At 26.9% G+C, this 24210-nt stretch overlaps 1 protein-coding gene across 6 annotated transcripts in view; it reads right to left on the bottom strand.

The window, feature by feature from the left end:
• LOC111618839 (transmembrane and coiled-coil domains protein 2-like) overlaps window positions 1–23380 on the bottom strand; it is a 68895-nt gene extending 45515 nt beyond the window's left edge. For 4 of the 6 annotated variants that reach the window (XM_023360439.1, XM_023360443.1, XM_023360444.1 and 1 more), the window contains exons 1-2: window positions 23299–23380; window positions 1385–1463 (exon numbers count right to left, since the gene is read on the bottom strand). The gene's annotated coding sequence lies outside the window, so the exon portion shown is untranslated. Of the gene's footprint in view, window positions 1–1384; window positions 1464–2762; window positions 2782–19591; window positions 19611–23298 lie in introns of those variants that run through there. The other 2 variants (XM_023360440.1, XM_023360441.1) reach the window with 2 other exon arrangements.
• Between the last annotated feature and the right edge of the window lie 830 nt (window positions 23381–24210).

The following is a 24210-nucleotide window of genomic DNA, read 5'->3' as shown; positions in this document are numbered from 1 at the left end:
GCAATGTAATCACCTATCTTTAGACTAAATTACATAATTTAATTTTCTAATTAATAGCACTGTTACAGCTCATTAATAATCTAGTTATTTAAGTCTTTAGTTTATTTTCAATTAATTCATCAACCCTTATTTTGTTATGAATCAAATCAATCTGTTATTCAAATAATTTTTTTAAAATTTATTTTCTATTTAATTTTATGAAAATATTTTAAATTTCAAAATTCCAATATACTTAGAATTCTATTAAAAATTAATATTTTGTATTATATTTTTCATGTGTTGTTATTAATTGGAAATAACTTTAGATAAAATTTGCAACCAAACTTTATTTTTTATAGATTGTTTTGCACGAAAAAAAACTCAACATTTTTGATGATTATTATTATAATGAATGAAAGAATTTTTAACATTTTTACAAGAAAAAATTGATGCAAACTGAATTATAATTACAATGGCAAAAATGTACATCTCTATTTAGAAAAATTACATCATCGACAGAAAGTTAATAGATTCTACGAAATATAATGACATTATTTCATCATTACAGCAAGTAATAGACGATCGTATATAAAGAATTGTTGTAATACAGGAACAAGATTAATCAACAGTAGAGTTTAATTAATAAAAATTAAACACTAAATAGGAAATAAAATGTCAAACCTGATTGAATCTCTTTAGATTTAAATCAAATTTGACGTTTTAAAATTTAAAAATGGCTTATAGTAAGCCAAACAATCGCTGTATTGAATCGAGCTACGTTACCACTACTATTAATAATTAAATTCTGAGTAATTTACAGTGATTGTTTGGCTTATTATTAATAACTTCAGGCTTTGAGATGTTTATAGATGTAAAAATGATTTATAATTTAAGTAGTGCTAAATAGGCATCCTTGTTTTGTTGTTTATAGTATAGATACTTAAAATATTGAAAAATTTATTAGTTCGGAATTTTTATTCAATATTCAATTTTGTAATTGCATTCAAAGCTGAAGCAAAAAAAGAGCGTCAAAAACATTTGTGACAAATTAAGGAATACCTTACACAAACTTTATAAATTTTACTTTTGCTTAAATAATGAAAGAATTAAAAAAAATATTATCTGTTAATTCATCACTTGATAGATAAATGTTCTTTTGGAGCTTAATTAATGAGCTGTAATGAAGTAATAAACTACCAATTTAATTATTATAATTAAACATTAACAAATAATTAAAAATATTACAATTAATACAATTAATTAAATCTTGTCATCTAATTTTAAACAAATAAAATAGTAGAAGAAAATATCTTTTTTTATGTGTAATTATAATTTAATTAAATACAAGGAAAATGCTGTTATACTAACAAAATGCATTTTTAATAAAACTATTAACAAAACTTACCTAAAATAAAAGAAGATAATTTAAGATTTATTATCTTGTAAGAATTCCACAGCATTTTTGACACAAACTCTCCATTCACCTAATAAAATGATAAATTAGTCTATAATCAATATAGAGCATATATTAATATTTTAATAATTGTAATAATTTCCCTAAAAAAGTAAATGATTAATGAGAAAGGAGTTAACAAAAACATGAAGGCTGCTCTGCCTACAGTTCATCTGTGATTAGTCTAAATGCAGCATGCAAAAATAATGAATTGTTCACTCCTTCGCTAGCTGGCTCAATTTATTTTACATTATTTAGTACTGTAATTTCTTGACTATACTCGTAGTGGCATAAAACCGACATTGGCATATGCCCTGAAAAAAATCACTGAAACAAAAATGTCGCACAAACCATACTGCAAAGATCATTCAAATATGTTATCACTAGGGTTTCTCATTTCCCAGGAAATTTGCCTCCAGCGGGATTATGGGAAAAATAATTTCTTTTCCCGGGATCCCGAGAAATTCTGGGATGAGATAGTAAAATATAATTTTATATGAATAAAAAAGATCATACAGGAATATCATAAATTTGAATAATTTAATTTATTTTCTAGTAAGTAACTAAAAGTGTAGGGCCAATCTCACCAATACGGACACGTTAGGCTCAATTAATTTATATTGTCCTACATTATAAGATGAAAGTAAAATAAAGCGTTTCATTGGGAGTTTTAATGATTACGAAAAAATACTATTTTACTTCTAAAGATGAAATAAAAAATAAACTAAAGTGCGATGAGTGATATTTACTTTCAGCAAGTCTTCGCTGAAAGTAAATATCACTCATCGCATCATTGAACAGCAAGTCTTCGCTGTTCAATGATGCGCACACACAATACATAGATATTACATGAACTAACAAGTAGAGACTTGTAAAACATAGGTAATAATATGCAGCAAGAAACCTCAAAATTTCTCTCTTAGGTGAGTCTTCAAGATGCAACTTTTCATATAATAAATAATAGAAAGAAAACCTGACATGGTAAATTATTATTGAAAGGCAAGATTTCCCGGGAAAATTAAATTTCCCAGGATTTTTCTCATAGGGAATAAACGGCAAGAATCCCGGGAAAACGGGATCCCGGGAAAGAAACCCTAGTTATCACCAATTTTAAGTCCTTTTTGACTACCTATTCCACTCCTTGTCATATTTTTTTTGCCAATTTTTAGACACCCCATGCTGATGTCATGCTTGATTTGCCTTCAGATATTAAAATCAGGCATTATTATAAAACAGATCTGCAGTCAGTGCCACACTCGGGATTTAATTTTGAGGGAACCGAGTTGAATGGATAAAATATTTTTTAATGCAAATTCAATAAAATTTTTACATTGTGACTGCTAATTTATTAGTAGTAAAAAACAGAAGACACTACACAATATAAATGAAAAAAAAGAATTTTAATTAAGATAAGATTTTTTGGAAAATTCTCTAGTGTTTGTTTTTCTTTTTCTTTGGAGGGTGCCAGGGCCTCCTGCAATCACTCTGGATTCATTACTGTCTGCAGTACATTAATTTATTCATATTTCCTGCCAAGACAAGGCTAATTTTAAAAACATGCCAATAGAAGAAAAAAAAAAAAAATTTACTGATTTAACACAGAACTGTCTGATAACATTATACTAAGTAACTCCTATTCTAAAGATAATATGTTATATGCCAGTCAACATTCCCTCTAATTTTTTTTGTAGCTGAGCTGAACATGTACTTCTCTGAGAGAAAAAAATTTTTACTAAGCAGATACAGAGACAATCTTATTTTTTTCCTTTAAAAATTAAAACAATTAATTATAAAGTAAAGATTAAAATTCATTTTAAAACATACTTTCATACAAAATATTATCTTTTGTCAATGACTTAACGTATTTAATTGAAATATACATATACGAGTAGCAATAATCATGTCACAGACAGAGTGACAAATCAGTAAACAACAATTCAAATCAGTGTGCATGCTCACCTGCGCGGCAACAATTTAAGCAGTGCGCGACCGTGCAGCTTAGAATGAACCTTGATGCCAGTATTATCTTTCAACAGTATCTCTATCTATAATCTCTCTGTAAAGATTAAATTGTTGCCATTATCTTTCATACTAAAATTTCTACTAGAGCACTTCCAACAGAGCATATTTAGTACAGTACTTCTACTAAATGTAACTATGTAAATAAGCAAGAACTTGCTATATGTTCATTGATCAAAATACTTCTGCATAATGATTTTGGTTAAAAACTTACTTAACTATTTGAATATATGACTATTGTGTTTGGGTGTTTCTATTTGTATAATGATTTTGGTTTAAAAAATTTCAAATACAAAATTTTTTCAGAATCTTTACCTCAACATTCTACTAACATTTCTCCACCCCCTGTCAATCTGTCAGAAAATTCTAACATATCCCCTCCCAGTGTAGATGTCATACTTGAATGCCTCCACATTACCAAAGTTTTATTGGAAACATGTCACTTAACCAGTATGTACTTTAGAAGGTATTTGTCTTAGACATTTCATTTTTGATTTTATTCTTTCCAATCTTAAACTAAGAAAGCACTCCCATTTTATTTCCATTATAATTCCACATCCACAATGAATTGCTAAAATAAATAATATGGAAAAATCTATTTAAGACTGAAATGCCTAATCTTTTAAGCCTCAGCCACACAGACCACTACATAAGTTACGAATGCTACACTCACTACTAGTAAAAAAGATTGCTATCATATTAGACACTGGGAGCGGCCATACTACACAGATGCTACATACACTACTCTTGCTATGTTAGATGCATAGACAGCAATCCATGGATATGATATTTGGTGGTGTTGCCAACTATATGCAAGCACAAAACAAGCATTCAAAATTCATGTTGAGATTCTTTTAATAATCAACCAAAATGCAATGTAGCAATGTGAAAATACCACAAAATGTTACATTAAGATTTAATTTTTAATAAGTACTTGTAATTAAGATTAATCAATCTTCAATGTCATACAAAACAGAAAAAGCCAAAAGAATTAAATTTTTATAAAATTAAACAGAAAGTAAGATACTTATTGGTTAAACTCACATATGTTGTGTCACATGTTGCATTGCATCACACAGCGTCATTGCATGTCGGAGCCATTATGTTAAATTGTTTACTTTTACTACTTGAATTATAGGTGATAGGCAATGCAATACAGCATAAAGGGATTTAACCAATACAATACAGAAAATAATTTTAATAATTAATAATAAAATTATTTTCTGTTTAATTTTTTTCCCGGTTTATTATTATTACCAGACAAAGAAAATTAGTTGTAAAATAAAACATAAATCATATTTATTTTTACACTTAATTTATATAATTGGGATTGTTCACAAACACCTGCAATCAAATCATGGGATTTCTGCATTACATAGCTTAAAAAATAAAGCAAACAGGTAATGTCATCTTTAGTTCCAATTCTGTTAATTATTATTTTGAATTAAATTTAATGATTATTAAATAGTGGTAGGAAGCGCTTGACCGCCCCTCACTTTGGTAACTACCCTTCCGTCCATTGACGTCATGTTATTGCAGTGGATGGAAGACTGTAAACACACAACTACAGTGGTCTAACTGAGCCTGTGTACAGGATGTTGTGTACTTAGTGCTTGTCCTTCAGGTCACCCCTTGCATCCACTGGTGCTATGCTGTAAACACACAGCTAGTCAATGTGAGTCGAAGTTGGTGATCATCACATTGAACATTTACTCTAAAGTAGCACAGCCACTGATTCGATATACAGTTTGATTGTAGTCTACTGTTTTGTCAATAAAACTTGTCATAAATACTGTATTCTGCTGTTTCGTTCAGCATACCGACCACATATAACGTGCAAAGTGCTGTAGATGCTTTGCACGTTCTATGTGGTCGGTATGCTGTTTCATTCAGCATACCGACCACATAGAACCATTTCCAGCTACAGATTCCTTATATCAAAACATTCAGAATTTCGTCCTCTACAATCCCCAAATTTTTAAAACATCATTCTGATACACCCTGTATAAGTTATTTTAGCAGGAGGCCCCGCTTAACTATATACGTTATTTCAATTCAAAACTCCCCCCCAAAAGGAGTTAGATCGATGACTGGCACGACTCCATTGCTAACAGAAAAGTATGATGTACAGTACAGAGGCAAGACACTACAGTACTAATTTGAAGTGGAGAGCATATATTTTAAATTAAATAAATTAAAGATATGATTAAAAAATTGCAGCCTAGCATTGTGACGATGTCACAATAAATAATTGCTTGTTATTATCAATTAACTTCAAATTAACAGAACTTAGTAAATAAGGCTTTTCAGGTATAACTTCTGAATGGTTGGTTCGATTTCAAATTTGATTGCACTGTTGGATTCAGTATTAAAAATTGTTAAACTGATGTACCCACAAGATATGAGATGCTACTTGAAATTTTAAAATTATAACCATTTTTCTCTTTAAATTTGAAAGGATTAAATTATCAAAAAAGCACCTTAACTTTTATATCAGGACCAAAAATAATAGTTTGACATAGCTCTTCTGTATATATAAAAAAGAAAGTTAAAAAAAACTATGGACAAATACAGAAAAACCTGTATAAAATGGAACCCAAATAAAAAAAAAACCTGCCCAAACAGGAAAAAACTGGAATGGAGCAATTTTCTGTAAGCTAAAAATCTATCTAACACAAAAACAAATGGTTTTTTGATACTTAAAATGTAACTTAACCCGAATGGAATGAAAATTAAGATCACACTTGTGGATAAATAAATCACGTCCCAATATAACAGTCATCACAGAGCATGACAAACTACTGTATATTCTGAGAATGAGTTCAAACCTATCAAAGAAATAAACAAAAACATATGGATAAAAGTTCTTTGTTAAATTAGACTTTGTAGGAATTAACTAATGGCCGAGTCAAATATTTTTACAAATTGAGAACTTAACAATTGAACAAATATCTGAGAACAAGTAACAAATGAAATCTGTTGAAAACGATGAAAAGAATGTAACACAGTACTGCTAATGTGTGCTTGTATGGACTACAGAGTAGTTAGTACCTAATGAGGATCAAGTATTTGAGAACAAATTGATTAACATTGTTGGTAATTACAGAAACTGTAGTTAAGGATTAGAATATTAAAATTTCTTGAGAAGTCAGATTGCAGAATTGCAGAATAACTCTGTCCCTATACTATTGTAATGTAATTAAAATTTTCAACAATAGAGTGAGACAGTAGTTCTTGGTCACTAAAAATTGTCTTCTTAACTGTCGTGGAAGATAAGAATTGTATCTAAAAGCTTTCAGAATTCAGATACCTGGTAAAGTTTACATCGGTTTTACTGTATAAATATTCAAAACTTTTTATACTATATTTAATACATTTATTTATGCTAAACTTTGTAATACGAGGGTCATTCTAAAAGAAAAGAACGATTTAATCTGACAAGCCATGCAGTTCTCCCACCACTCCCCACTGCCACGTCATGGACCTTCCCATTTTTTTGCACCAGTCTGATGCTAACAGCGAGCCACAATGACCATTTACTGTTTACAGTGTGACTTTGAAATGTGTGACAAATTAAAGATCCCACCAAGTGTGAGGTTCATAGTGTAATACGCTTTTTGAATGTGAAAAAAGTCTATCAAAATTTACAGACAGATAACTGAGGTTTATGGTAATGTGATGAATGAAGCTTCAGTTCGAAGCAAACAGCGGGGATTGTTGTCCAGAGGCATTGTGCTTCTTCAAGATAACGCACGTTCGCATGCTGCTGTGATGACGAAGAACTTGCTTCAGCAGTTTAAGTAGAAAGTTTTTGAACATCCTTCTTATAGCCCTGACTAGGCTCAGAATGATTACCATCTTTTCCCAAAATTGAAGGATTTTTTAGCCAGGAATCACTATGGAAATGACAACAAACTGAAAGAGGCTGTAAATGACTGGTTCAAGAACATGGCAGTAACTGAGTGTGCAGAAAACATAGAAAGCAGGCAATACACTATGACAAAGTTTAAATTTGTATGGCGGCTATATAGAAAAATAGCTAATGTATCATATGTGTTGTAAAATAAGTTTTGTTTCATTATCTTAAATAAAAATATCTAGAGAAACAAACATTCCTTACTTTTAGAATGACCTTCGTATATATCAATTTTATACGATCAACATGTGTTCTAATAATAGTATACGTCGGCGTGAAGTGCAAACTTATTACAACATGTTAAAAAAAAAATCAGATTTTCCTTTGTTTTTGCTGAATCATTTAGCCATAAATAAAATTTTTAAAAAATCAGATTAACAAGTCTACTATAATTGCAAAATAACACAATAGTTTCAAAAAGTCATAAATCTTAAGTGTATCAAAAACATTTTGATACTAAATAAAAAAGTTTGTGAAATTCTTTTTTAACTTTTTAAAATATAGAATCTAAGGAGAAGTTATTTTAAATTTTATTCTAAAAATGAACTGATATTTTCAGTTATTTTAAGGTAAATAATTCTATGGATGAGTGTAAATCATTAAAGTGCACAATGGACCCTTTCAGGTTGAGCTACAGTACAGTACATTTAACCTACTGGTCCCCACTTGTAAAACACATCATTGAAAATACTTAATAAATTAACCATTTATGATAAAGATTTAGTAAAGCAACATTTTATAAAAGAACAATTTACATTTTGTTAAGAAAGTTCAGAAAAGTGACTAAAATACACTAACTTGCCAATTAAAACATAATTATGTGACGCTTTGGCAATCTGCACTTAACAAACAAGTATTACACAGCATATGTCTTATTTTTGAAATACTAGTTAGCCCGATAGTTCAATTAATGTTAACTTGTTTAAAATTAAAATTTTAAAATTTTTTAAAAAGGCAGGCAAATTAATAAAACAAAAATTAAAATAAATTTATGTTTGATTATCTTTTGTGCGAAACAACACTAAAACAATTTCTACAGTCATGTCGCAGAAGAATAGAGAGTGCAATTAAAAAAAAAATTGTAATTAAGGGTTAAAAAATGCAGGCAAAATTAAATAAATAAAAATTATTATAAAAACTAAAACTAAATAAATTAAACCTAAAAATTAATGAAATAATAATTAAAATTCTGGCTTTTACACCAAAAAACAAAATCAAAACAAAAATTTAAAATAAAATCTAAACTAATTAACTCTTTTCACAAATTATGCCAAGTCCATAGAGAAAGTTAACAGGTGGTCCTTTTGAGAAATGGATTGTAGACCCCTCCTGAACCTGGTGTGACTTATTTTTACATGCTGCTTCTTTGTAAAGTGTTGGTTTCGGTTTCAGTGGAGATGGAACATTTTGTTTTTAATATATAAACAGAATTTGTAATTAAAATATGATTTTAAAAAATTGCTTGAAGGTCTTTGCACTTTTTCATGATACAAATAATGTACCCATATAGCTCCCATATTCCAGATATGTTAAACCCTATCTCTCACTACTCTGCAGCCCCATGTGAGAGTGACCAGATTAAATGAGCTCTTTTAGTGTCCACACAGAGCAGGGATGGCCAATACGTAGACCGCGGTTGACCGCAAAGGTTTTGAAAGTAGCCCGCGAAGCTAAAGTCAAACAATTTGCTTTCACTTAATGTTTAAAAATTTTAATTTGATAATTTATTCTTACAATAATAGACTGTCTGTGCAACATACCCATACTGTTTTTATTTATCCTGATGAACAATGCAAATGAATGTTAACGCGTGCGCATATAAAAATCCTAAAATTGTTTGCCCATATTCATAGTCGCCCGCAGACTATATTTTACCAAAAAAGTAGCCCCTAAGGGATAAAAGTTTGGCCACACCTGACATAGAGGAATGAGATAGAAATGGGAAAACCTATAACCTATCAAGAATTAAAATAATTTGGATTATGATATTAAGATAAAGCTGTTTAAGTAATTTGTTTTAGCTGCTATTGACATAGAATTTTATCAATTAATAATTAATATTTTGAGAATATTGATTGTTTGTTATTGATTACTGCACAATATCATACGATTTATAATGATTACAGATTTTATGATATTGAACATCTCTAATGTCTAAAATACCACAATACAACCAAAAGAAACTGTACTAAGGTTAGTGTATTTGTAGGGGGAAAAAAATGCTGTATACATTGAATTACTTTTACATATAACTTTCATTACTTCTAGGCTGACATTTTGTACAATTTTTCATAAATATAATATAACAATGCATTGGAGTTAACTAGGGAGTCGATATTGTGATCAAAGTCCAACTTCCCATTTTCTTGGTTTTGTTTTGATTCATCGTATGTGTGTGTTTATTTATACATACAGAAATACACATAAGAACATAGAGAGTGTAGTATATGAAGACCATTCACAAAATATTGAAACTCCTACGATAAAAATTCATCATGCAATCAACATACTGAAGAGCATGTTGTGTCACTCTATGCATGACATAATTCAACAGATGTGAAGAATGTCTTGCCTGTCAATGAAGGTTACTGGCACGATACCATCTTCAAAAACATAAATGGAAAACTTATGTTTGAAATCATGTACATGAAAAACTGTTAATTTGTTAGCTCAAAAATTAATAGCATAACATGCCCCAAAAAACTTCCAGGTGTCCAATGACAAAATTCACAGGTAAACATAAACAAAATGTTTTTGGGCTTCTTTTGAGCTCCAGGTTTTCTGCTTTTCTTTAAATGAAACATAAATCGAAACTAATGTTCAAATTTAAATTTAAATTTAAATTACGTTAGGATGCAGTTTCATATGTCTTTTGAATCATACATGATTCAAAAGACATATGAAACTGCATCCTAACGTAATTCGGTGGTGAACGTTTTGAGGTGTGTTATATAATACTATCTAAGTAGTCCAGTGTGAAGGTGTTTGAACTATTCAAAAATTAATAACAACCAATTTATAATTGTGTATTTTCCTTCCAGGATCTGTATAAACTCAGTCTTAGTATCCAGAATTTCTTCATAACATTTGTGGCAAGTCTATTCTTAATGTTCTGAGGGACCAAGATTCAATTTGAGTTAAACCTTTAGAAATTTTCATGAGTGATTGGATCTGGATATGTTTTCATCCCATTCCTTGCTACCCAACTGTTCTATGGGCTTGGCCAAATCCATAGTGCCTATAGGCAATATTATAAAACATATTAAATAATAATTCAAGTAATTAAGATTATCTTGTCAAAAATAATATTTCAAATTAAATCATACGATATCTAGTTAAAATTTTTCAATCTAAAATTTGGGAGTTGTTTCGCCGTAATGCAAATTAAGCAGTTTCAAGAATGAATAAAAAACAGACGCAATTTCTTAAAATCTTTTTTTAAAATATCAAATTTTATTCCTGACAAAAATATAATAAATTTAAAACACATTCATAATGTAAATTTTAATTAATAATATTTACAATGTAGTCTTTATAATTGATATTTCTAAAACTAAAGGAATAAAAATATTAAATATATTTCACTTTAATTAACTAAAATTATAAAATATATTTCTAAATTTTCTGTATTTAAACTTAAAGAATAAAAGAATATTTGTTTTAATTAAAAACTGTTACAAATATAGACATTTCTTAAGAGGAAATAATGTAGTACTCATTTACATTAGATTTAACTAAACAATACCTCTCTCAGAGACATGTCACTGATAAAGATCATTGAAATTTAAATAGAAAAATAAGGATAGACCCGTATATATGTAACATATATATAATATATTTTTTAATATTAAGCTTCTTAAATTCTATACATAAGAATCATGATGATGAGTCAAAATTCATTTAAGAATCATTTATGTAAGCACACATCTTTATATTACTTTTAAATGATAGGTTTAAATTAAATAAAATATGTGACAGTTTTGTATCCATCGTTTTTATAAAGCTATTTAATGCACAACTGAATCTTTGAACAGAAATAAGATACTATTAAGAGCTGAGATAATATTACAATAATAAAACTTAAATTGATAGAGAAGTTTCAAGTAAAGAAATAAAAACCTCACCTGCTCTTTCCCTAGACATATTCGATATTCGTGGATAAAATGATTTAAATTACACAAGAACATACTTTAATTATCCATCCATTCTAATAAAAGAAATATTTAGATTTATACTCTTGATAAAAATCAAGACTAACATAACATAATAAGAGATCATGTCTGTACAGAATACTAAATCTTAAATATAGAGGGACACATGTATAGATAAAAATAAAGAAATTTATACTTGATATAAATTCAGTTTAATTAATTTTGTATTTTATGCAGGTTGAATGAATGAATATTGATCCTATTTATTTCATCTTAAAGCCATAAAAATTTCAAAAATTTAACTCTACCTCATTGATTAATAATAACAAATAATATCTAAAACTAATTTCTATCATTCTTAATATCTTAATAAATTATCGTACGTTATTTTTTAACTCTGGACAGATCTTACATAATCTCACTTTGAGGACAAAAATATAACAATAATTTACCAGCTTATAAATGTGAATGGAAAATAATCTACTTAGATCACAACTAAAAAGATATCAATAATTAAAACAGAAAATTCATTTAAAAAAAAAAAAAAAAAATATTTTAATGTTTAAAGTCATTTTCGTATTCATAAAGAAGACCTTTAATAAACTCTTAAAGTAGTAGATTTATTTTTACTTTTCAATTCACCAGCTTAAATACGTAAGTTATATTTTGTTAAGGAATTATTAAACCGAAAAACCCGATGACAAAATGAATTTAATGTTTTCAAAGTAAAAGTTAATACGTAATTAATGAAACACGGACTTATATATTACCGGTATTATATTTCAACGTTACTTCTTAAACGAAATAACATAATTAATTACCTTTATAATAATTTATGAGAATTATTCTCGGAGAATTTTACTTATATTTTGAACATTTAAATTTTGATAAAAGCTGTAAAATGACTCATAATCACACGATACTAGATTGTAATCAAATTCACACATTTTAAAGTTCACTTGTTTCTTCAATTGTTTAATTTAAAAAATAATAAACCGAACGAAATAAGTACTTGAATTTAATATTTGTTTTCTTTCTGAATTATAATATTTTATGACCTGAATTTACACTAAAATGAATATAATACTTTCCTTAATTTATTTATTACAAAGAATTTATATTATAATCATTATTTATTTACATACAAAACATTTAAAATTTAATCAAAAAGTACGAGCAAAATATTTTCTTTTAATGATCCATTAACAACGAACTTAATACTTTACAATAGGAAAAATATTTCAACGGACTTTAATTTTGCTTTAAAACAAAACCCAATAAAATCTATGAAATTTCAAAGTTCTGCGTATAATATTATAACCTATAGAATTTTGTTCAAAATATAGATTTTCTGTAGTAGGGTCATTAGCCTTTTTAAGATGGAAAGAATCCAATTTGATATGTATAAGTACTTATCGCATGTAGCATATATCAATAATTATTATTTAAACAAATATAATATAGAAAATAACAATACAAATTCTTAATGACTAAAAACAGGTCTGCAATTAAATTTTACGTCCAAAACAAACTCGGTATTAAAATCCATTTTTGCCAAAATTTTTTAGAATAATTTGTGCTAATTGCTAATATTAGATGGAAAAAAATAAAAATATGACTGCTAATTGAATTTCATAACGTCCATACAGAAATAACTGGTTTTATAATAAATTATTTATTTTGATAGATTAAATATATATGCTGTTTTCTTTCAAAAGAAGAGATCATGTTAATATTTCCAAATTATAAGTTAATTTACAGATAAATCATAAATAATTAATTCATTTTCTGTTATAGATTGTTTAAAAAATATATATTAAATATTATATTGAATCTATCTCTATCTCAGTAGAAATAATAAATCATACAACTTTCAACTTTCCATAATTCAATGAACTAAAAGATCAAGGCCACATACGGTATCATCTCCGAGAACGAATAGAGTGAGAATGTTAAATTAAATTCTATAAAGTAAAAATAGTGCCGAGTAAAAGCTAGAATTTTAAACAATTATAATCCGTTCGTAAAAATCTATAAAAACTGAAAAGGTACTATTTTTTTTAATATAATTCCGAAATAAGGCAACTCTTGTTTTGAATTACGATAAATGCTTATGTAACGAATAAAATATCGATCGCATCCATCATTTAAAATTATTCGGAAAAAGAAAAATTTATGAATGAAACATTTCTAACAAACTGCAAGTTCTTATCATTCATAAGTGATTCAAAACAAAATGTGAATGAAATCATTTCAGAAATATAAAGCAACATTTTTTACCAATATTACAAAATTTGTAATTCTGTAATGAAAAAATATTGTACAAATAATAAATTTTAATTATCAGTAATAACTTTAATGTCAGCAAGTGTGTGTGTATATAAATACATTTATATTTTTAAATAAAAAAGTTATTATTAATTATTTAAAGAATTCAAATTTAAATTATTATTATTACATTTCAAACAAAAAGTTTAAGTGGATAAAGAAGTGAAACTACAAAAATGATAAGTGGCAATTGATATAAATTATGTTATAGTTAAAAAATAAAAAAACCATATATTTACACCTCTTTATGTCACCTATTAAACGTAATTCTTATTCTATCTAATAAATGATTTTTTAGCAAAATTAATGCTATTTTATATTGAGAATTTAACGAAAATTTTAATTTATAACAATTAAATATCTTTTGTATAAAATGAACATTCAGTTTTAAATGTTTAAGCAGATATATAAAGTATTTTCCCTATACTTTTAAAGTAAAATGATGATAAATTGTTTTCATTTTCTTATTCTAGATACAAGGAAACACAAACTGCTTATTTAAAGTAGCCGAAATTAGATTTTATTAAAAACTTTTTTGGCCTATTGTTCGGGCAACGTCGGCTAATTCTACGCAATTAAAAAGCAATCTTATACTAACTTTTCTATAATAAAAGTACTGACTGATCTACTATTCAATTCTTCAAATATACAATTTAAATCGTCTGATTTTGATTAATTATTTTAAGTTCATATAAAAAAAATACTTTTTAAAATTTCCTAATATATGCCACAGAAAAATATGGCAGAATACGAAATTGTATTACTGAGGATCTTTACTTCCAAGAAAATCAAATACAGCAATGTAGTTTCATTATAATGTCATTGAGGAAAAATTCAAGTACTTTTGTAATCATTTACAATTACTGTCGCCAAATTTTCTTTATAGATAGTAAAATTGATTCTATGAGGTGGGAAATAAATGCTGAAAGTTACAAACATAATCCAATTTAAATAATATTAACCAAATTATATCTTATTTATGTCATTTCGCCTATGGTAAAATTGGTTTTGTTATATGTCATTTTGCTTAACTTCACAGTTTCCAAAAACTATTGACAGCATTAAATGAGGACTTGCTGCACATCTAGAATAAACACATCAAAATAATTTCTCAATTATACCTTTAATTTGCATACAAAGAAAATATTTTCAACAAAAGGTTACATTTAGATATTTTGCTTCAAAATTTAAAGATGTAATCATTTAAAATTTCTTCCGACTAAAATTTAGTTGAGCAAAGTTAAAATTTTTACTTAATTCTATACGATCAATGCTTTTGTTCATTCGTAAGCATTGGCCAGCCGGTAAAATACGTGGTAAAATATGCCTGCGATTACAAAAGTGGTCTAAATCAAAAATAGAAAAAACATTGAATTTATTTCACGGGATATTTGTAAACATACTTTTGGTTGGTACTACACTTAAGTTATTGGATCCGAATCAAGTTTAAATAAATTCAATCCAGACCCAATAACTTAAGTATAGTATCGACCATCCCTTGTAATTATTTATTCTCTATTTTTTTTAAAATAATAGTGTGAAGTTTTAGAACCAAATAGATATAGTTACATTCATTTTTTTCTCAATACACAATGAAATTTACGTTTCAACGGAAGACAGCAGTGATTATTGACGAGAGGATCTTCACACTAGTCGATCCCGGTGCCGCACGAACTCACCCGAAACCGAACCGAGCTTTAACGCGCGACACGCCGATTCCTAACGTTAGCAAAATCAATGCTTTCAACCTTAAAATCAACTTAAATTTTCATTTAATTCTGTTTTAATCAATGTTTCATCCATTTATGTGTAATAATTAATTGCTTAATTTGCAATAATACAAATTAAGAGTCAAGTATGTTATGTACACAAAACAATTGCAAATAAATCTAAAAGTATATTTTCAAATTTTGTTAATTAATTGTAAGCCATTTAATAGTGTTTAATGTGTAATTTATTTATTTATTTATGGTTTATTTTAAATTTTATTCATGAAAACTCAATANTTAACTCTTTTCACAAATTATGCCAAGTCCATAGAGAAAGTTAACAGGTGGTCCTTTTGAGAAATGGATTGTAGACCCCTCCTGAACCTGGTGTGACTTATTTTTACATGCTGCTTCTTTGTAAAGTGTTGGTTTCGGTTTCAGTGGAGATGGAACATTTTGTTTTTAATATATAAACAGAATTTGTAATTAAAATATGATTTTAAAAAATTGCTTGAAGGTCTTTGCACTTTTTCATGATACAAATAATGTACCCATATAGCTCCCATATTCCAGATATGTTAAACCCTATCTCTCACTACTCTGCAGCCCCATGTGAGAGTGACCAGATTAAATGAGCTCTTTTAGTGTCCACACAGAGCAGGGATGGCCAATACGTAGACCGCGGTTGACCGCAAAGGTTTTGAAAGTAGCCCGCGAAGCTAAAGTCAAACAATTTGCTTTCACTTAATGTTTAAAAATTTTAATTTGATAATTTATTCTTACAATAATAGACTGTCTGTGCAACATACCCATACTGTTTTTATTTATCCTGATGAACAATGCAAATGAATGTTAACGCGTGCGCATATAAAAATCCTAAAATTGTTTGCCCATATTCATAGTCGCCCGCAGACTATATTTTACCAAAAAAGTAGCCCCTAAGGGATAAAAGTTTGGCCACACCTGACATAGAGGAATGAGATAGAAACGGGAAAACCTATAACCTATCAAGAATTAAAATAATTTGGATTATGATATTAAGATAAAGCTGTTTAAGTAATTTGTTTTAGCTGCTATTGACATAGAATTTTATCAATTAATAATTAATATTTTGAGAATATTGATTGTTTGTTATTGATTACTGCACAATATCATATGATTTATAATGATTACAGATTTTATGATATTGAACATCTCTAATGACCAAAATACCACAATACAACCAAAAGAAACTGTACTAAGGTTAGTATATTTGTAGGGGGAAAAAAATGCTGTATACATTGAATTACTTTTACATATAACTTTCATTACTTCTAGGCTGACATTTTGTACAATTTTTCATAAATATAATATAACAATGCATTGGAGTTAACTAGAGAGTCAATATTGTGATCAAAGTCCAACTTCCCATTTTCTTGGTTTTGTTTTGATTCATCGTATGTGTGTGTTTATTTATACATACAGAAATACACATAAGAACATAGAGAGTGTAGTATATGAAGATCATTCACAAAATATTGAAACTCCTACGATAAAAATTCATCATGCAATCAACATACTGAAGAGCATGTTGTGTCACTCTATGCATGACATAATTCAACAGATGTGAAGAATGTCTTGCCTGTCAATGAAGGTTACTGGCACGATACCATCTTCAAAAACATAAATGGAAAACTTATGTTTGAAATCATGTACATGAAAAACTGTTAATTTGTTAGCTCAAAAATTAATAGCATAACATGCCCCAAAAAACTTCCAGGTGTCCAATGACAAAATTCACAGGTAAACATAAACAAAATGTTTTTGGGCTTCTTTTTGAGCTCCAGGTTTTCTGCTGTTATCACGTATGCTTTTCTGCTTTTCTTTAAATGAAACATAAATCGAAACTAATGTTCAAATTTAAATTTAAATTTAAATTACGTTAGGATGCAGTTTCATATGTCTTTTGAATCATACATGATTCAAAAGACATATGAAACTGCATTGTAACGTAATTCGGTGGTGTACGTTTTGAGGTGTGTTATATAATACTATTTAAGTAGTCCAGTGTGAAGGTGTTTGAACTATTCAAAAATTAATAACAACCAATTTATAATTGTGTATTTTCCTTCCAGGATCTGTATAAACTCAGTCTTAGTATCCAGAATTTCTTCATAACATTTGTGGCAAGTCTATTCTTGATGTTCTGAGGGACCAAGATTCAATTTGAGTTAAACCTTTAGAAATTTTCATGAGTGATTGGATCTGGATATGTTTTCATCCCATTCCTTGCTACCCAACTGTTCTATGGGCTTGGCCAAATCCATAGTGCCTATAGGCAGTATTATAAAACATATTAAATAATAATTCAAGTAATTAAGATTATCTTGTCAAAAATAATATTTCAAATTAAATCATACGATATCTAGTTAAAATTTTTCAATCTAAAATTTGGGAGTTGTTTCGCCGTAATGCAAATTAAGCAGTTTCAAGAATGAATAAAAAACAGACGCAATTTCTTAAAAAAAATATCAAATTTTATTCCTGACAAAAATATAATAAATTTAAAACACATTCATAATGTAAATTTTAATTAATAATATTTACAATGTAGTCTTTATAATTGATATTTCTAAAACTAAAGGAATTAAAATATTAAATATATTTCACTTTAATTAACTAAAATTATAAAACATATTTCTAAATTTTCTGTATTTAAACTTAAAGAATAAAAGAATATTTGTTTTAATTAAAAACTGTTACAAATATAGACATTTCTTAAGAGGAAATAATGTAGTACTCATTTACATTAGATTTAACTAAACAATACCTCTCTCAGAGACATGTCACTGATAAAGATCATTGAAATTTAAATAGAAAAATAAGGATAGACCCGTATATATGTAACATATATATAATATATTTTTTAATATTAAGCTTCTTAAATTCTATACATAAGAATCATGATGATGAGTCAAAATTCATTTAAGAATCATTTATGTAAGCACACATCTTTATATTACTTTTAAATGATAGGTTTAAATTAAATAAAATATGTGACAGTTTTGTATCCATCGTTTTTATAAAGCTATTTAATGCACAACTGAATCTTTGAACAGAAATAAGATACTATTAAGAGCTGAGATAATATTACAATAATAAAACTTAAATTGATAGAGAAGTTTCAAGTAAAGAAATAAAAACCTCACCTGCTCTTTCCCTAGACATATTCGATATTCGTGGATAAAATGATTTAAATTACACAAGAACATACTTTAATTATCCATCCATTCTAATAAAAGAAATATTTAGATTTATACTCTTGATAAAAATCAAGACTAACATAACATAATAAGAGATCATGTCTGTACAGAATACTAAATCTTAAATATAGAGGGACACATGTATAGATAAAAATAAAGAAATTTATACTTGATATAAATTCAGTTTAATTAATTTTGTATTTTATGCAGGTTGAATGAATGAATATTGATCCTATTTATTTCATCTTAAAGCCATAAAAATTTCAAAAATTTAACTCTACCTCATTGATTAATAATAACAAATAATATCTAAAACTAATTTCTATCATTCTTAATATCTTAATAAATTATCGTACGTTATTTTTTAACTCTGGACAGATCTTACATAATCTCACTTTGAGGACAAAAATATAACAATAATTTACCAGCTTATAAATGTGAATGGAAAATAATCTACTTAGATCACAACTAAAAAGATATCAATAATTAAAACAGAAAATTCATTTAAAAAAAAAAAAAAAAAATATTTTAATGTTTAAAGTCATTTTCGTATTCATAAAGAAGACCTTTAATAAACTCTTAAAGTAGTAGATTTATTTTTACTTTTCAATTCACCAGCTTAAATACGTAAGTTATATTTTGTTAAGGAATTATTAAACCGAAAAACCCGATGACAAAATGAATTTAATGTTTTCAAAGTAAAAGTTAATACGTAATTAATGAAACACGGACTTATATATTACCGGTATTATATTTCAACGTTACTTCTTAAACGAAATAACATAATTAATTACCTTTTTAATAATTTATGAGAATTATCCTCGGAGAATTTTACTTATATTTTGAACATTTAAATTTTGATAAAAGCTGTAAAATGACTCATAATCACACGATACTAGATTGTAATCAAATTCACACATTTTAAAGTTCACTTGTTTCTTCAATTGTTTAATTTAAAAAATAATAAACCGAACGAAATAAGTACTTGAATTTAATATTTGTTTTCTTTCTGAATTATAATATTTTATGACCTGAATTTACACTAAAATGAATATAATACTTTCCTTAATTTATTTATTACAAAGAATTTATATTATAATCATTATTTATTTACATACAAAACATTTAAAATTTAATCAAAAAGTACGAGCAAAATATTTTCTTTTAATGATCCATTAACAACGAACTTAATACTTTACAATAGGAAAAATATTTCAACGGACTTTAATTTTGCTTTAAAACAAAACCCAATAAAATCTATGAAATTTCAAAGTTCTGCGTATAATATTATAACCTATAGAATTTTGTTCAAAATATAGATTTTCTGTAGTAGGGTCATTAGCCTTTTTAAGATGGAAAGAATCCAATTTGATATGTATAAGTACTTATCGCATGTAGCATATATCAATAATTATTATTTAAACAAATATAATATAGAAAATAACAATACAAATTCTTAATGACTAAAAACAGGTCTGCAATTAAATTTTACGTCCAAAACAAACTCGGTATTAACATCCATTTTTGCCAAAATTTTTTAGAATAATTTGTGCTAATTGCTAATATTAGATGGAAAAAAATAAAAATATGACTGCTAATTGAATTTCATAACGTCCATACAGAAATAACTGGTTTTATAATAAATTATTTATTTTGATAGATTAAATATATATGCTGTTTTCTTTCAAAAGAAGAGATCATGTTAATATTTCCAAATTATAAGTTAATTTACAGATAAATCATAAATAATTAATTCATTTTCTGTTATAGATTGTTTAAAAAATATATATTAAATATTATATTGAATCTATCTCTATCTCAGTAGAAATAATAAATCATACAACTTTCAACTTTCCATAATTCAATGAACTAAAAGATCAAGGCCACATACGGTATCATCTCCGAGAACGAATAGAGTGAGAATGTTAAATTAAATTCTATAAAGTAAAAATAGTGCCGAGTAAAAGCTAGAATTTTAAACAATTATAATCCGTTCGTAAAAATCTATAAAAACTGAAAAGGTACTATTTTTTTTAATATAATTCCGAAATAAGGCAACTCTTGTTTTGAATTACGATAAATGCTTATGTAACGAATAAAATATCGATCGCATCCATCATTTAAAATTATTCGGAAAAAGAAAAATTTATGAATGAAACATTTCTAACAAACTGCAAGTTCTTATCATTCATAAGTGATTCAAAACAAAATGTGAATGAAATCATTTCAGAAATATAAAGCAACATTTTTTACCAATATTACAAAATTTGTAATTCTGTAATGAAAAAATATTGTACAAATAATAAATTTTAATTATCAGTAATAACTTTAATGTCAGCAAGTGTGTGTGTATATAAATACATTTATATTTTTAAATAAAAAAGTTATTATTAATTATTTAAAGAATTCAAATTTAAATTATTATTATTACATTTCAAACAAAAAGTTTAAGTGGATAAAGAAGTGAAACTACAAAAATGATAAGTGGCAATTGATATAAATTATGTTATAGTTAAAAAATAAAAAAACCATATATTTACACCTCTTTATGTCACCTATTAAACGTAATTCTTATTCTATCTAATAAATGATTTTTTAGCAAAATTAATGCTATTTTATATTGAGAATTTAACGAAAATTTTAATTTATAACAATTAAATATCTTTTGTATAAAATGAACATTCAGTTTTAAATGTTTAAGCAGATATATAAAGTATTTTCCCTATACTTTTAAAGTAAAATGATGATAAATTGTTTTCATTTTCTTATTCTAGATACAAGGAAACACAAACTGCTTATTTAAAGTAGCCGAAATTAGATTTTATTAAAAACTTTTTTGGCCTATTGTTCGGGCAACGTCGGCTAATTCTACGCAATTAAAAAGCAATCTTATACTAACTTTTCTATAATAAAAGTACTGACTGATCTACTATTCAATTCTTCAAATATACAATTTAAATCGTCTGATTTTGATTAATTATTTTAAGTTCATATAAAAAAAATACTTTTTAAAATTTCCTAATATATGCCACAGAAAAATATGGCAGAATACGAAATTGTATTACTGAGGATCTTTACTTCCAAGAAAATCAAATACAGCAATGTAGTTTCATTATAATGTCATTGAGGAAAAATTCAAGTACTTTTGTAATCATTTACAATTACTGTCGCCAAATTTTCTTTATAGATAGTAAAATTGATTCTATGAGGTGGGAAATAAATGCTGAAAGTTACAAACATAATCCAATTTAAATAATATTAACCAAATTATATCTTATTTATGTCATTTCGCCTATGGTAAAATTGGTTTTGTTATATGTCATTTTGCTTAACTTCACAGTTTCCAAAAACTATTGACAGCATTAAATGAGGACTTGCTGCACATCTAGAATAAACACATCAAAATAATTTCTCAATTATACCTTTAATTTGCATACAAAGAAAATATTTTCAACAAAAGGTTACATTTAGATATTTTGCTTCAAAATTTAAAGATGTAATCATTTAAAATTTCTTCCGACTAAAATTTAGTTGAGCAAAGTTAAAATTTTTACTTAATTCTATACGATCAATGCTTTTGTTCATTCGTAAGCATTGGCCAGCCGGTAAAATACGTGGTAAAATATGCCTGCGATTACAAAAGTGGTCTAAATCAAAAATAGAAAAAACATTGAATTTATTTCACGGGATATTTGTAAACATACTTTTGGTTGGTACTACACTTAAGTTATTGGATCCGAATCAAGTTTAAATAAATTCAATCCAGACCCAATAACTTAAGTATAGTATCGACCATCCCTTGTAATTATTTATTCTCTATTTTTTTTAAAATAATAGTGTGAAGTTTTAGAACCAAATAGATATAGTTACATTCATTTTTTTCTCAATACACAATGAAATTTACGTTTCAACGGAAGACAGCAGTGATTATTGACGAGAGGATCTTCACACTAGTCGATCCCGGTGCCGCACGAACTCACCCGAAACCGAACCGAGCTTTAACGCGCGACACGCCGATTCCTAACGTTAGCAAAATCAATGCTTTCAACCTTAAAATCAACTTAAATTTTCATTTAATTCTGTTTTAATCAATGTTTCATCCATTTATGTGTAATAATTAATTGCTTAATTTGCAATAATACAAATTAAGAGTCAAGTATGTTATGTACACAAAACAATTGCAAATAAATCTAAAAGTATATTTTCAAATTTTGTTAATTAATTGTAAGCCATTTAATAGTGTTTAATGTGTAATTTATTTATTTATTTATGGTTTATTTTAAATTTTATTCATGAAAACTCAATATATTTACCTTCTTATTTACAACAGATGCATGTATATATATACATATATATATATATACATACATATATATAATTGCATAGTTTATTTACAAATTAGAATTGATTCTTTAATATAATTTAAAATAATTATGGTAATTATTAATTTACAATAGGAAAAAAGGTAATAAAATACATAAATAACACGAACATTACTCACTTTTCTCTCTCTCACTCGATAATCAAAACAGATCAGTCCAAAGTTCTTGAGTCAAAATTTTGACTTAACTAAAAGCGACTCCCCGCGGTTATAGATGGAATTAAATTCCAAAAATAGAAAACGTTAATTATCTGAATAATATAAAAAAAAAATTTTTTTAATTTATTTTATTTTAAATGCATTATTTATTTATTTCAGTTAAATGTATATTTATATAAAATAATAAATATCTTTAAATCGTTATTAAATGTAAGCGGATGTGTAGAATATTTTGCTGTCGTTTCGTATTTATACATATGTATAATTAAATTCTGTTTAATATTTAATGAATTTTCTTTTTTTAAAGGTTTTTTAAAATATTTTAAATACTAATTTATGTTCTTTTCGTTTAAATCAATATTTTTATAATTTAATTATACACTTAATGCTGTTGAAAATCATGAAGGAAACTTGAATTTAATTTTTAAATTAAAAAAAACAATAGTCATTTGAAAATACAAACGTGTGGAAATTTTATTTTTGTTCATAAATAAACTATTTTAAAATAATTTCATTTGTTTTTATATACAAACTTCTAAATACAGATATGATCGCCCGCTTTTACGACGTGATTGATACACGGAAATTTTCGTAAAGCGAGTCGCCGCTTCCTATAACTCAGTACTTTTTTTTAAACTCTTTCTGCCCTGTGGGCACTAAGAGGGCCTCTTTTTGCAAGCCCATTATGAGTTCGGCCAGGCCCACAATGGGGCTGCCGGGTGGTGAAGGACGGGGCCCGACATATCGCGGATTCGAACCCGGGTCCCCCAGAGCGGTAGGCTGCCACCTTGGCCGCTTATAACTCAGTACTGTAAATTGATTCCACGATTTTAAAAATACAATTTTAATTACGTAACATTGCAGGGAAATAAC

The sequence above is a fragment of the Centruroides sculpturatus genome, unplaced genomic scaffold (assembly GCF_000671375.1).
Source record: "Centruroides sculpturatus isolate CEXI.00-Female unplaced genomic scaffold, Cexi_2.0 scaffold13, whole genome shotgun sequence".
In the NCBI taxonomy this organism is placed as follows: Eukaryota; Metazoa; Arthropoda; class Arachnida; order Scorpiones; family Buthidae; genus Centruroides; species Centruroides sculpturatus.
This window is presented reverse-complemented; position numbering and strand designations above follow the sequence as displayed.